General features: G+C 49.4%; 3 non-coding genes and 4 pseudogenes across 3 annotated transcripts; all 7 read right to left on the reverse strand.

Annotated features, from left to right (window-relative positions):
• Positions 1-1,025: 1,025 nt before the first annotated feature.
• LOC124790514 lies at positions 1,026-1,156 on the reverse strand (annotated as a pseudogene).
• Positions 1,157-2,370: 1,214 nt separating this feature from the next.
• On the reverse strand, positions 2,371-2,488 carry LOC124790522 (annotated as a pseudogene).
• A 1,266-nt stretch (positions 2,489-3,754) lies between these two features.
• LOC124790820 lies at positions 3,755-3,873 on the reverse strand. Its single transcript, XR_007016344.1, has one exon. It is a non-coding gene; the product is annotated as a 5S ribosomal RNA (ribosomal RNA).
• Positions 3,874-5,140: 1,267 nt separating this feature from the next.
• LOC124790831 lies at positions 5,141-5,259 on the reverse strand. The gene has a single exon (XR_007016345.1). It is a non-coding gene; the product is annotated as a 5S ribosomal RNA (ribosomal RNA).
• A 1,267-nt stretch (positions 5,260-6,526) lies between these two features.
• Positions 6,527-6,645, reverse strand: LOC124790843. The gene has a single exon (XR_007016346.1). It is a non-coding gene; the product is annotated as a 5S ribosomal RNA (ribosomal RNA).
• A 2,289-nt stretch (positions 6,646-8,934) lies between these two features.
• LOC124790525 lies at positions 8,935-9,049 on the reverse strand (annotated as a pseudogene).
• Positions 9,050-11,338: 2,289 nt separating this feature from the next.
• LOC124790526 lies at positions 11,339-11,453 on the reverse strand (annotated as a pseudogene).
• Positions 11,454-15,815: the final 4,362 nt, after the last annotated feature.

The following is a 15,815-nucleotide window of genomic DNA, read 5'->3' on the forward strand; positions in this document are numbered from 1 at the left end:
CGCGGGGTGTGGCAGTGTCCTGCTGGACCGGCGGAAGCTTTCTCACCCGGCTGACACGCGCCGCGCTTCCAGATATTTGCGTAATTTGCGCGGTGCATTTTCGCCTGTCCCCTCCCCTTCCGTCCCGACTTGTCCCGACTTTGCTTCGACTGCCGCTCGCTGCCGCTCGGGTCGCGCTCCATATGACCGCACAAGCACGACAAACATCTGCGAGATGGGCGCGGGCCGAACCGGCGTGTCCGAGACGCCGTGTGCGGCCGTTCGGAGCTACTAGAGTAGAGCAGCGCTGCGCTGGAAAGGTGCGAAAACACGGACAGAGGACACAGGAGGTTCAACAAAGCATCCATCTCCTCTAGAGGCGAAAGATAAATTTTTGTTTACAAATTTGCAGATGTGCACTGCTACAAAACAATATGCCCGGACGTGTTTCACAACATTTCTGTCGTTTCATACTGTTTCGTTATTTGCAGACACACTTTGCTAATCTTCCTTGGCACACTCTTCTTCAAACGGAGTTCCTTAATATCGCATCTTACGATAGTTTAAAATCAGTATGGACGCATCTTCGTCACACAAGAAAGGTAGCATGAAAAGAGGGCTGGCAGGGGTAGCGACAAAAAAGCCAAAAATGAAGACAGCCAGAGTTCCCAGGCGGTCGCCGATCCGAATACTAACGTTGTTGCTTATCTTCGGTGATCGGACGAGAACGGCTGTTTTTTTTTTTTTTTTTTTTTAATTTATGTATTTAGTTAGTTTTTCGAATTTAGCGCCGCTACAAAACAGTTGGCTCTGACGCGTTTCAAGGACACATCTGTCGATTCGTAGTGTTTCGTTAATTCCAACGACTTCCTAGCACTCTTCCTCCGCGCATTCTTGCTCAAACTGAGTTCATTACTGCAATTTCGTGTCTTACGTTTAGTACAGTACTTTAAAATGCTTGTGGAAGCATCTTTGTCACACCTGAAAGTTAGTATGAAAAAGAGGGCAGGCAGGTGTAGCGACGCAAAAATTAAAAAATGAGATAGAGCCAACAGCACCTTTTTTTTTTTTCGGTGTTCCCAGGCGGTCACCCATCCAAGTACTAACCGGGCCCGATGTTGCTTAACTTCGGTGATCGGACGAGAACCGGTGTATTCAACATGGTATGGCCGTTGGCGTCCTTATAATGTGGCCGCACGGCAGAGGAAGCCTTCGCCCCTTCTCCCAACACACGCAATCGCCGTTTTCCGTGGCACATTTGACGCAAAGCACGTCCTTCCACCGCCACGTGGGTGACACGCACAGCGCGGCTGCTCGTTGCACCGCCTGTCATTCGTTTGGTGCGTGCGGCCTCCGACACTCGCGGGAGACGCACCTTGTTCTTGTTATCCGGCGCGGGGCCGGGCGTCGGGGGGACTGCGCGGGGTGTGGCAGTGTCCTGCTGGACCGGCGGAAGCTTTCTCACCCGGCTGACACGCGCCGCGCTTCCAGATATTTGCGTAATTTGCGCGGTGCATTTTCGCCTGTCCCCTCCCCTTCCGTCCCGACTTGTCCCGACTTTGCTTCGACTGCCGCTCGCTGCCGCTCGGGTCGCGCTCCATATGACCGCACAAGCACGACAAACATCTGCGAGATGGGCGCGGGCCGAACCGGCGTGTCCGAGACGCCGTGTGCGGCCGTTCGGAGCTACTAGAGTAGAGCAGCGCTGCGCTGGAAAGGTGCGAAAACACGGACAGAGGACACAGGAGGTTCAACAAAGCATCCATCTCCTCTAGAGGCGAAAGATAAATTTTTGTTTACAAATTTGCAGATGTGCACTGCTACAAAACAATATGCCCGGACGTGTTTCACAACATTTCTGTCGTTTCATACTGTTTCGTTATTTGCAGACACACTTTGCTAATCTTCCTTGGCACACTCTTCTTCAAACGGAGTTCCTTAATATCGCATCTTACGATAGTTTAAAATCAGTATGGACGCATCTTCGTCACACAAGAAAGGTAGCATGAAAAGAGGGCTGGCAGGGGTAGCGACAAAAAAGCCAAAAATGAAGACAGCCAGAGTTCCCAGGCGGTCGCCGATCCGAATACTAACGTTGTTGCTTATCTTCGGTGATCGGACGAGAACGGCTGTTTTTTTTTTTTTTTTTTTAATTTATGTATTTAGTTAGTTTTTCGAATTTAGCGCCGCTACAAAACAGTTGGCTCTGACGCGTTTCAAGGACACATCTGTCGATTCGTAGTGTTTCGTTAATTCCAACGACTTCCTAGCACTCTTCCTCCGCGCATTCTTGCTCAAACTGAGTTCATTACTGCAATTTCGTGTCTTACGTTTAGTACAGTACTTTAAAATGCTTGTGGAAGCATCTTTGTCACACCTGAAAGTTAGTATGAAAAAGAGGGCCGGTGTTCCCAGGCGGTCACCCATCCAAGTACTAACCGGGCCCGATGTTGCTTAACTTCGGTGATCGGACGAGAACCGGTGTATTCAACATGGTATGGCCGTTGGCGTCCTTATAATGTGGCCGCACGGCAGAGGAAGCCTTCGCCCCTTCTCCCAACACACGCAATCGCCGTTTTCCGTGGCACATTTGACGCAAAGCACGTCCTTCCACCGCCACGTGGGTGACACGCACAGCGCGGCTGCTCGTTGCACCGCCTGTCATTCGTTTGGTGCGTGCGGCCTCCGACACTCGCGGGAGACGCACCTTGTTCTTGTTATCCGGCGCGGGGCCGGGCGTCGGGGGGACTGCGCGGGGTGTGGCAGTGTCCTGCTGGACCGGCGGAAGCTTTCTCACCCGGCTGACACGCGCCGCGCTTCCAGATATTTGCGTAATTTGCGCGGTGCATTTTCGCCTGTCCCCTCCCCTTCCGTCCCGACTTGTCCCGACTTTGCTTCGACTGCCGCTCGCTGCCGCTCGGGTCGCGCTCCATATGACCGCACAAGCACGACAAACATCTGCGAGATGGGCGCGGGCCGAACCGGCGTGTCCGAGACGCCGTGTGCGGCCGTTCGGAGCTACTAGAGTAGAGCAGCGCTGCGCTGGAAAGGTGCGAAAACACGGACAGAGGACACAGGAGGTTCAACAAAGCATCCATCTCCTCTAGAGGCGAAAGATAAATTTTTGTTTACAAATTTGCAGATGTGCACTGCTACAAAACAATATGCCCGGACGTGTTTCACAACATTTCTGTCGTTTCATACTGTTTCGTTATTTGCAGACACACTTTGCTAATCTTCCTTGGCACACTCTTCTTCAAACGGAGTTCCTTAATATCGCATCTTACGATAGTTTAAAATCAGTATGGACGCATCTTCGTCACACAAGAAAGGTAGCATGAAAAGAGGGCTGGCAGGGGTAGCGACAAAAAAGCCAAAAATGAAGACAGCCAGAGTTCCCAGGCGGTCGCCGATCCGAATACTAACGTTGTTGCTTATCTTCGGTGATCGGACGAGAACGGCTGTTTTTTTTTTTTTTTTTTTTAATTTATGTATTTAGTTAGTTTTTCGAATTTAGCGCCGCTACAAAACAGTTGGCTCTGACGCGTTTCAAGGACACATCTGTCGATTCGTAGTGTTTCGTTAATTCCAACGACTTCCTAGCACTCTTCCTCCGCGCATTCTTGCTCAAACTGAGTTCATTACTGCAATTTCGTGTCTTACGTTTAGTACAGTACTTTAAAATGCTTGTGGAAGCATCTTTGTCACACCTGAAAGTTAGTATGAAAAAGAGGGCAGGCAGGTGTAGCGACGCAAAAATTAAAAGATGAGATAGAGCCAACAGCACCCGGTGTTCCCAGGCGGTCACCCATCCAAGTACTAACCGGGCCCGATGTTGCTTAACTTCGGTGATCGGACGAGAACCGGTGTATTCAACATGGTATGGCCGTTGGCGTCCTTATAATGTGGCCGCACGGCAGAGGAAGCCTTCGCCCCTTCTCCCAACACACGCAATCGCCGTTTTCCGTGGCACATTTGACGCAAAGCACGTCCTTCCACCGCCACGTGGGTGACACGCACAGCGCGGCTGCTCGTTGCACCGCCTGTCATTCGTTTGGTGCGTGCGGCCTCCGACACTCGCGGGAGACGCACCTTGTTCTTGTTATCCGGCGCGGGGCCGGGCGTCGGGGGGACTGCGCGGGGTGTGGCAGTGTCCTGCTGGACCGGCGGAAGCTTTCTCACCCGGCTGACACGCGCCGCGCTTCCAGATATTTGCGTAATTTGCGCGGTGCATTTTCGCCTGTCCCCTCCCCTTCCGTCCCGACTTGTCCCGACTTTGCTTCGACTGCCGCTCGCTGCCGCTCGGGTCGCGCTCCATATGACCGCACAAGCACGACAAACATCTGCGAGATGGGCGCGGGCCGAACCGGCGTGTCCGAGACGCCGTGTGCGGCCGTTCGGAGCTACTAGAGTAGAGCAGCGCTGCGCTGGAAAGGTGCGAAAACACGGACAGAGGACACAGGAGGTTCAACAAAGCATCCATCTCCTCTAGAGGCGAAAGATAAATTTTTGTTTACAAATTTGCAGATGTGCACTGCTACAAAACAATATGCCCGGACGTGTTTCACAACATTTCTGTCGTTTCATACTGTTTCGTTATTTGCAGACACACTTTGCTAATCTTCCTTGGCACACTCTTCTTCAAACGGAGTTCCTTAATATCGCATCTTACGATAGTTTAAAATCAGTATGGACGCATCTTCGTCACACAAGAAAGGTAGCATGAAAAGAGGGCTGGCAGGGGTAGCGACAAAAAAGCCAAAAATGAAGACAGCCAGAGTTCCCAGGCGGTCGCCGATCCGAATACTAACGTTGTTGCTTATCTTCGGTGATCGGACGAGAACGGCTGTTTTTTTTTTTTTTTTTTTTTAATTTATGTATTTAGTTAGTTTTTCGAATTTAGCGCCGCTACAAAACAGTTGGCTCTGACGCGTTTCAAGGACACATCTGTCGATTCGTAGTGTTTCGTTAATTCCAACGACTTCCTAGCACTCTTCCTCCGCGCATTCTTGCTCAAACTGAGTTCATTACTGCAATTTCGTGTCTTACGTTTAGTACAGTACTTTAAAATGCTTGTGGAAGCATCTTTGTCACACCTGAAAGTTAGTATGAAAAAGAGGGCAGGCAGGTGTAGCGACGCAAAAATTAAAAAATGAGATAGAGCCAACAGCACCCGGTGTTCCCAGGCGGTCACCCATCCAAGTACTAACCGGGCCCGATGTTGCTTAACTTCGGTGATCGGACGAGAACCGGTGTATTCAACATGGTATGGCCGTTGGCGTCCTTATAATGTGGCCGCACGGCAGAGGAAGCCTTCGCCCCTTCTCCCAACACACGCAATCGCCGTTTTCCGTGGCACATTTGACGCAAAGCACGTCCTTCCACCGCCACGTGGGTGACACGCACAGCGCGGCTGCTCGTTGCACCGCCTGTCATTCGTTTGGTGCGTGCGGCCTCCGACACTCGCGGGAGACGCACCTTGTTCTTGTTATCCGGCGCGGGGCCGGGCGTCGGGGGGACTGCGCGGGGTGTGGCAGTGTCCTGCTGGACCGGCGGAAGCTTTCTCACCCGGCTGACACGCGCCGCGCTTCCAGATATTTGCGTAATTTGCGCGGTGCATTTTCGCCTGTCCCCTCCCCTTCCGTCCCGACTTGTCCCGACTTTGCTTCGACTGCCGCTCGCTGCCGCTCGGGTCGCGCTCCATATGACCGCACAAGCACGACAAACATCTGCGAGATGGGCGCGGGCCGAACCGGCGTGTCCGAGACGCCGTGTGCGGCCGTTCGGAGCTACTAGAGTAGAGCAGCGCTGCGCTGGAAAGGTGCGAAAACACGGACAGAGGACACAGGAGGTTCAACAAAGCATCCATCTCCTCTAGAGGCGAAAGATAAATTTTTGTTTACAAATTTGCAGATGTGCACTGCTACAAAACAATATGCCCGGACGTGTTTCACAACATTTCTGTCGTTTCATACTGTTTCGTTATTTGCAGACACACTTTGCTAATCTTCCTTGGCACACTCTTCTTCAAACGGAGTTCCTTAATATCGCATCTTACGATAGTTTAAAATCAGTATGGACGCATCTTCGTCACACAAGAAAGGTAGCATGAAAAGAGGGCTGGCAGGGGTAGCGACAAAAAAGCCAAAAATGAAGACAGCCAGAGTTCCCAGGCGGTCGCCGATCCGAATACTAACGTTGTTGCTTATCTTCGGTGATCGGACGAGAACGGCTGTTTTTTTTTTTTTTTTTTTTTAATTTATGTATTTAGTTAGTTTTTCGAATTTAGCGCCGCTACAAAACAGTTGGCTCTGACGCGTTTCAAGGACACATCTGTCGATTCGTAGTGTTTCGTTAATTCCAACGACTTCCTAGCACTCTTCCTCCGCGCATTCTTGCTCAAACTGAGTTCATTACTGCAATTTCGTGTCTTACGTTTAGTACAGTACTTTAAAATGCTTGTGGAAGCATCTTTGTCACACCTGAAAGTTAGTATGAAAAAGAGGGCAGGCAGGTGTAGCGACGCAAAAATTAAAAAATGAGATAGAGCCAACAGCACCCGGTGTTCCCAGGCGGTCACCCATCCAAGTACTAACCGGGCCCGATGTTGCTTAACTTCGGTGATCGGACGAGAACCGGTGTATTCAACATGGTATGGCCGTTGGCGTCCTTATAATGTGGCCGCACGGCAGAGGAAGCCTTCGCCCCTTCTCCCAACACACGCAATCGCCGTTTTCCGTGGCACATTTGACGCAAAGCACGTCCTTCCACCGCCACGTGGGTGACACGCACAGCGCGGCTGCTCGTTGCACCGCCTGTCATTCGTTTGGTGCGTGCGGCCTCCGACACTCGCGGGAGACGCACCTTGTTCTTGTTATCCGGCGCGGGGCCGGGCGTCGGGGGGACTGCGCGGGGTGTGGCAGTGTCCTGCTGGACCGGCGGAAGCTTTCTCACCCGGCTGACACGCGCCGCGCTTCCAGATATTTGCGTAATTTGCGCGGTGCATTTTCGCCTGTCCCCTCCCCTTCCGTCCCGACTTGTCCCGACTTTGCTTCGACTGCCGCTCGCTGCCGCTCGGGTCGCGCTCCATATGACCGCACAAGCACGACAAACATCTGCGAGATGGGCGCGGGCCGAACCGGCGTGTCCGAGACGCCGTGTGCGGCCGTTCGGAGCTACTAGAGTAGAGCAGCGCTGCGCTGGAAAGGTGCGAAAACACGGACAGAGGACACAGGAGGTTCAACAAAGCATCCATCTCCTCTAGAGGCGAAAGATAAATTTTTGTTTACAAATTTGCAGATGTGCACTGCTACAAAACAATATGCCCGGACGTGTTTCACAACATTTCTGTCGTTTCATACTGTTTCGTTATTTGCAGACACACTTTGCTAATCTTCCTTGGCACACTCTTCTTCAAACGGAGTTCCTTAATATCGCATCTTACGATAGTTTAAAATCAGTATGGACGCATCTTCGTCACACAAGAAAGGTAGCATGAAAAGAGGGCTGGCAGGGGTAGCGACAAAAAAGCCAAAAATGAAGACAGCCAGAGTTCCCAGGCGGTCGCCGATCCGAATACTAACGTTGTTGCTTATCTTCGGTGATCGGACGAGAACGGCTGTTTTTTTTTTTTTTTTTTTTTAATTTATGTATTTAGTTAGTTTTTCGAATTTAGCGCCGCTACAAAACAGTTGGCTCTGACGCGTTTCAAGGACACATCTGTCGATTCGTAGTGTTTCGTTAATTCCAACGACTTCCTAGCACTCTTCCTCCGCGCATTCTTGCTCAAACTGAGTTCATTACTGCAATTTCGTGTCTTACGTTTAGTACAGTACTTTAAAATGCTTGTGGAAGCATCTTTGTCACACCTGAAAGTTAGTATGAAAAAGAGGGCAGGCAGGTGTAGCGACGCAAAAATTAAAAAATGAGATAGAGCCAACAGCACCTTTTTTTTTTTTTTGTAACGTATATAAACTTTTATTTACAATTTTTAACAATTACATATCTTTACATGAAATTGTATATTTTCTCGTTTTCAGTTCTGATTGTTCTTTTAGTAGTCTCTTGGCTGAGTTACAACACTTTTATTCACTGAGTGTCCTTTATATAAGTTTTTCCCTTCAATGTTTATGGTTTTTTATACATAAAAAAGAAACTGCATTACTTTGATTTTTTTTATAAATTGAATTTAAATTAATTTTAAGTTTTTTTTTTTTCCCCCGTATGGTATTTGAATACACCTATTTTGGCATGTTCGCTATGTGTTTGCCAAAGGCTAAAGGAGAATATGGGCCAGAACATCTATGTGCATAAATGATGAATGGGGAAGTTATTTAGTGTACTGTGTGAGAGTGGACGCAACAGTTCCACGGAAAATTTGGGGCAGAGAATGTCTAAAGTTAGAATTTTTGTAAATCGCAAAGGGGTATGCAACGTTTTGGCACATGATGCGCCGAACTTTATAAATGTATATAACTATATCTATACACACGGATACATCAAAGGAATAAACACAGACAACAACAAAAAAAAAACATACAAAACAACAACAAAAAAATGATTATAGAAGAGAGAGAGAGAGATAGAGAGAGAGAGAGAGAGAGAGAGAGAGAGAGAGGGGAAAAAAACGTACCTTGAATGGAGATGGCGAGAGAACACATTAATTACATGAAATACACTGTTTGACATTTCGCTGTTACCTTGGAACACGTCTTGTATCCTTTGCACTAAATTAAAAACTGATCATTTCCTTTTGCCTGCTTTATTTGGCTATTGGGCACTGGACACTGTATGGCTATGATTGGCACACGTCACTCTCACTTTGGCACTGCTACACGTACCCACTTTCACTCTGCGCGCATTTTCACAACACTTTCGCAATGCACCACTCTTGCCGTCGGGGCTTTGGAGGGATTGGTGGGCGACGTCCTCAGCGACTGGGGTGTGGGTGTTGTGGGAGGGCCCCGGTGTTCCCAGGCGGTCACCCATCCAAGTACTAACCGGGCCCGATGTTGCTTAACTTCGGTGATCGGACGAGAACCGGTGTATTCAACATGGTATGGCCGTTGGCGTCCTTATAATGTGGCCGCACGGCAGAGGAAGCCTTCGCCCCTTCTCCCAACACACGCAATCGCCGTTTTCCGTGGCACATTTGACGCAAAGCACGTCCTTCCACCGCCACGTGGGTGACACGCACAGCGCGGCTGCTCGTTGCACCGCCTGTCATTCGTTTGGTGCGTGCGGCCTCCGACACTCGCGGGAGACGCACCTTGTTCTTGTTATCCGGCGCGGGGCCGGGCGTCGGGGGGACTGCGCGGGGTGTGGCAGTGTCCTGCTGGACCGGCGGAAGCTTTCTCACCCGGCTGACACGCGCCGCGCTTCCAGATATTTGCGTAATTTGCGCGGTGCATTTTCGCCTGTCCCCTCCCCTTCCGTCCCGACTTGTCCCGACTTTGCTTCGACTGCCGCTCGCTGCCGCTCGGGTCGCGCTCCATATGACCGCACAAGCACGACAAACATCTGCGAGATGGGCGCGGGCCGAACCGGCGTGTCCGAGACGCCGTGTGCGGCCGTTCGGAGCTACTAGAGTAGAGCAGCGCTGCGCTGGAAAGGTGCGAAAACACGGACAGAGGACACAGGAGGTTCAACAAAGCATCCATCTCCTCTAGAGGCGAAAGATAAATTTTTGTTTACAAATTTGCAGATGTGCACTGCTACAAAACAATATGCCCGGACGTGTTTCACAACATTTCTGTCGTTTCATACTGTTTCGTTATTTGCAGACACACTTTGCTAATCTTCCTTGGCACACTCTTCTTCAAACGGAGTTCCTTAATATCGCATCTTACGATAGTTTAAAATCAGTATGGACGCATCTTCGTCACACAAGAAAGGTAGCATGAAAAGAGGGCTGGCAGGGGTAGCGACAAAAAAGCCAAAAATGAAGACAGCCAGAGTTCCCAGGCGGTCGCCGATCCGAATACTAACGTTGTTGCTTATCTTCGGTGATCGGACGAGAACGGCTGTTTTTTTTTTTTTTTTTTTTTAATTTATGTATTTAGTTAGTTTTTCGAATTTAGCGCCGCTACAAAACAGTTGGCTCTGACGCGTTTCAAGGACACATCTGTCGATTCGTAGTGTTTCGTTAATTCCAACGACTTCCTAGCACTCTTCCTCCGCGCATTCTTGCTCAAACTGAGTTCATTACTGCAATTTCGTGTCTTACGTTTAGTACAGTACTTTAAAATGCTTGTGGAAGCATCTTTGTCACACCTGAAAGTTAGTATGAAAAAGAGGGCAGGCAGGTGTAGCGACGCAAAAATTAAAAAATGAGATAGAGCCAACAGCACCTTTTTTTTTTTTTTGTAACGTATATAAACTTTTATTTACAATTTTTAACAATTACATATCTTTACATGAAATTGTATATTTTCTCGTTTTCAGTTCTGATTGTTCTTTTAGTAGTCTCTTGGCTGAGTTACAACACTTTTATTCACTGAGTGTCCTTTATATAAGTTTTTCCCTTCAATGTTTATGGTTTTTTATACATAAAAAAGAAACTGCATTACTTTGATTTTTTTTATAAATTGAATTTAAATTAATTTTAAGTTTTTTTTTTTTCCCCCGTATGGTATTTGAATACACCTATTTTGGCATGTTCGCTATGTGTTTGCCAAAGGCTAAAGGAGAATATGGGCCAGAACATCTATGTGCATAAATGATGAATGGGGAAGTTATTTAGTGTACTGTGTGAGAGTGGACGCAACAGTTCCACGGAAAATTTGGGGCAGAGAATGTCTAAAGTTAGAATTTTTGTAAATCGCAAAGGGGTATGCAACGTTTTGGCACATGATGCGCCGAACTTTATAAATGTATATAACTATATCTATACACACGGATACATCAAAGGAATAAACACAGACAACAACAAAAAAAAAACATACAAAACAACAACAAAAAAATGATTATAGAAGAGAGAGAGAGAGATAGAGAGAGAGAGAGAGAGAGAGAGAGAGAGAGAGGGGAAAAAAACGTACCTTGAATGGAGATGGCGAGAGAACACATTAATTACATGAAATACACTGTTTGACATTTCGCTGTTACCTTGGAACACGTCTTGTATCCTTTGCACTAAATTAAAAACTGATCATTTCCTTTTGCCTGCTTTATTTGGCTATTGGGCACTGGACACTGTATGGCTATGATTGGCACACGTCACTCTCACTTTGGCACTGCTACACGTACCCACTTTCACTCTGCGCGCATTTTCACAACACTTTCGCAATGCACCACTCTTGCCGTCGGGGCTTTGGAGGGATTGGTGGGCGACGTCCTCAGCGACTGGGGTGTGGGTGTTGTGGGAGGGCCCCGGTGTTCCCAGGCGGTCACCCATCCAAGTACTAACCGGGCCCGATGTTGCTTAACTTCGGTGATCGGACGAGAACCGGTGTATTCAACATGGTATGGCCGTTGGCGTCCTTATAATGTGGCCGCACGGCAGAGGAAGCCTTCGCCCCTTCTCCCAACACACGCAATCGCCGTTTTCCGTGGCACATTTGACGCAAAGCACGTCCTTCCACCGCCACGTGGGTGACACGCACAGCGCGGCTGCTCGTTGCACCGCCTGTCATTCGTTTGGTGCGTGCGGCCTCCGACACTCGCGGGAGACGCACCTTGTTCTTGTTATCCGGCGCGGGGCCGGGCGTCGGGGGGACTGCGCGGGGTGTGGCAGTGTCCTGCTGGACCGGCGGAAGCTTTCTCACCCGGCTGACACGCGCCGCGCTTCCAGATATTTGCGTAATTTGCGCGGTGCATTTTCGCCTGTCCCCTCCCCTTCCGTCCCGACTTGTCCCGACTTTGCTTCGACTGCCGCTCGCTGCCGCTCGGGTCGCGCTCCATATGACCGCACAAGCACGACAAACATCTGCGAGATGGGCGCGGGCCGAACCGGCGTGTCCGAGACGCCGTGTGCGGCCGTTCGGAGCTACTAGAGTAGAGCAGCGCTGCGCTGGAAAGGTGCGAAAACACGGACAGAGGACACAGGAGGTTCAACAAAGCATCCATCTCCTCTAGAGGCGAAAGATAAATTTTTGTTTACAAATTTGCAGATGTGCACTGCTACAAAACAATATGCCCGGACGTGTTTCACAACATTTCTGTCGTTTCATACTGTTTCGTTATTTGCAGACACACTTTGCTAATCTTCCTTGGCACACTCTTCTTCAAACGGAGTTCCTTAATATCGCATCTTACGATAGTTTAAAATCAGTATGGACGCATCTTCGTCACACAAGAAAGGTAGCATGAAAAGAGGGCTGGCAGGGGTAGCGACAAAAAAGCCAAAAATGAAGACAGCCAGAGTTCCCAGGCGGTCGCCGATCCGAATACTAACGTTGTTGCTTATCTTCGGTGATCGGACGAGAACGGCTGTTTTTTTTTTTTTTTTTTAATTTATGTATTTAGTTAGTTTTTCGAATTTAGCGCCGCTACAAAACAGTTGGCTCTGACGCGTTTCAAGGACACATCTGTCGATTCGTAGTGTTTCGTTAATTCCAACGACTTCCTAGCACTCTTCCTCCGCGCATTCTTGCTCAAACTGAGTTCATTACTGCAATTTCGTGTCTTACGTTTAGTACAGTACTTTAAAATGCTTGTGGAAGCATCTTTGTCACACCTGAAAGTTAGTATGAAAAAGAGGGCAGGCAGGTGTAGCGACGCAAAAATTAAAAAATGAGATAGAGCCAACAGCACCTTTTTTTTTTTTTTTTTTTTAATGGGCCTCCCATCTCCCCTTATAGCCCGGCCTTTTCGCTCTCCACAAAAACGCCATCCCTCGGCGAGCTTCTCCAGCTAAAAAGGTGCCGTTGACTTCTGCAAGGGACGCGGGGGAAGGCCCCCCAATGTGCCTTCATCGGCGAGGTGTGCCGGCGTGGGTATGTGCTGTGTGCTTCCAGGACAAGGAACAGAAAAGAACGTGCATCCTCCAATACAAAAAAAGAAATGCAAGGGAAGCCGCCGCCCAGACTTCAGTACAAATAGGAGAAACAAAATTGGCCTCTGGACGCCGGTGCAGCTTGCCGGGACAGTGATCCACAGCAACGACAACCTGCCAAAGCAACAGGCAGGTGGCATCCGCCACAAAACTGAATCCACCGGAAGAGAAATGAAAGTAAATTAAAGTCCGAAGAAAATATGTCCCCACTAACGGTCGACGGATGGTACATGGAGAAGAAAACAACCGTCGACGCACAGCAATAGGAAAAAGTCCCACATTCAGACACACACCGACCGTGATAAATGATCACCGCGACACGGCCCCCTCAGCCGCCGCGAGAAAAGAACAAATAACAAGAAAGAAATAAAGGAGGAACAGAAAGTAAAGCAAACAGAAAAGAACTTTTGACGGACAAAACACCGTTCACATAACTGTAGGTCATGTGTACGTTTTCGTTAATGTACGGCCGATTAGAAACACAACTTTACCATGCCATAAAATCATTATCCAAGAGAGGAAGTCCGTTGGTAAGCAAGGGTTCGTCATAACACGCCAAGAGGAATATTGGCAGTAGTATCAGACAGAAAAGGTAAAAATGTCAAGATCGGGTATGTAGTCGTATCAGGTAAGTGACAATTTAGTGAATGCATGGGCCAGGGCAACATGCAAAAAATTGGCGAAAGTCGAGGAATAAGCCGGTCGACCAAGGGTCAGACGATGTTCCGCCCACAGGTAAGACAGAAAGTCGACGGCAGTAGTCAATTTCAGGGTGAAAATACAAAAAACCGTGTGTCCCAAAATCCAAAGAGTTGCATTCCGTTTGGTGGCCGGATAAGCCGCACACTGAGGCACGATGGCGTCCAAAGCTGTCACCTGCCGCCTGTCCACTCTGTTGATTAGACGCACCATGTCACACGCAATATCCCAGACATCACGGAATTTCCGACAGTCGAATCGGTGTTCGATGGTGTCCTCCTCAGGACACGCATCACAGACTCCCGAAGAAATCAGATCGATTGAGTGCAGCTTAGCATTAGTCGGAAATGTGCGGTTGACCACTTTATACCATGTTCCGTGAACATGGGGCGGAATAACGGCGGCGGCAAGGTTCCGCCACACCATCCTCCAGTCGTGCTGAGGTAGCCGATACTCCCATTTATTCCTACTTGGCGATCCCTGAAGAGCGCGCACAACGTCACCGACATTGCACGCACGGACATCACCGAGCACCAGGTAACTGTTATACACATAATACCGGCGGACAAAGTTCAACGTGTACGGAATATGACTGACCGAGACCGGAGCAACCACCGATGGTGGGCGATAGGCATGGAATAAAGCAGCCGTCGGACTGCACGGCCCCTTGTCAAGCACCACGGTAGTCCGCTTCACGAAGAGTGCCGCACATTTGTTGCGAAAATCAACGAAACCCAGCCCCCCCTCCGTCAGACTCAAGGTGCAGGTGGCCAGGGAGACTTTAAAGATGTCACCCTTCCACAGCAACCAATAGACCGCCTGTTGAATGGCCCGTTCCAGTTGTTTCGGCACAGGTAGGACTTGTGCTAGATACCACGCTTTGGCCAAAATCTGCGTGTTGATAAGGGCCACTCGTTGACGGAGCGCCAAGTTCCTAGAGGCATACAGTTTCGCAACGGCCCTGACCTTATACAGCGTGGACCGCCAATTAAGAGCTTCCATACGCTGCGTATTGTCGGTCAGAATGACACCAAGGACAGTCTGCCGTTGCTTGACACAAAACCAGTCGCCGCGAACAGTACGCAGGCGAGGTGTAAGGGGGAGTAAAACAGTTTTCCGAGGATTAACGATAGCCCCCGTTGCCCTCTCAAATCGCTGCAGAACACCATGTAACCTGTCAATGTCCTCTGGCTGATCGAGGAACACGCCGAGGTCGTCGGCATACGCTCTACAGATCAGCTGATCGTCACCTATGCGTATGCCCCGGCATTCCTGGGCGATACAGCGGAGGAGCGGATCCAACGCCAAAGCGAAGAGTGACATAGACAAGGGGCAGCCCTGGCGAACTGATCGGCTAATAGGTATAACACGACTGGGAGTTCCGTTTATTACAACCCGTGACGTGGCATTCCTTAAAATATTGTGCACCATCGTCGTCAGTTTAGAACCAAATCCGAAACCGACCAAGACCCGCCGCAGATAGGTGTGACTAATCCGATCGAAAGCGTTTTTGAAGTCGACCAGCATTATCGCAGCCGTCCGGAGCCTGTGACTTTTAACATATCCGATACAATCCCGGTACGCCAGAACAGCATCGAATATGTTACGGTCCCTGACAGCGCAAGTCTGATGTTCACTCACCACCTTTGGCATAACGTTCGTCAACCTGTGCGTGATACACCGCGCTATAATTTTATAGTCGGCGTTCAGCAAGGTTATAGGACGGACATTGTCGAGATTTGGTGTTGCGGCCGATTTCGGAACGAGAGCAATGCGCCCTTCTGAAAATTCCGCAGGAATAGCAACGCCGTTATGGATCTCATTCATAATGGCAATTAAAACATCACTGAAAAGACTGAAAAATTTCAAGTAAAATTCGGCAGGAATTCCGTCCAGTCCAGGGGACCGGCCCCTAGGACTCCGTTTCACAGCTGTAGTTAGGTCATCAAGGGTAAAAGGTTCATTTAAAATGGCTCTATCTTGTCGTGTTAACACACGTGGGACCCTCTGCAAAAAATCGCGCAGCGCCCCGGCGTTGACGTCCACCTCTCGGAAAAGCGTCGCAAAATGCTCGTGAACTTCCCGCTCAATGGCCGCACCATCGGAAGTGGACGTGCCATCTCGCTGGATCCATTTACGGATTGCC

Source organism: Schistocerca piceifrons, chromosome 3 (assembly GCF_021461385.2).
Source record: "Schistocerca piceifrons isolate TAMUIC-IGC-003096 chromosome 3, iqSchPice1.1, whole genome shotgun sequence".
Lineage (NCBI taxonomy): Eukaryota > Metazoa > Arthropoda > Insecta > Orthoptera > Acrididae > Schistocerca > Schistocerca piceifrons.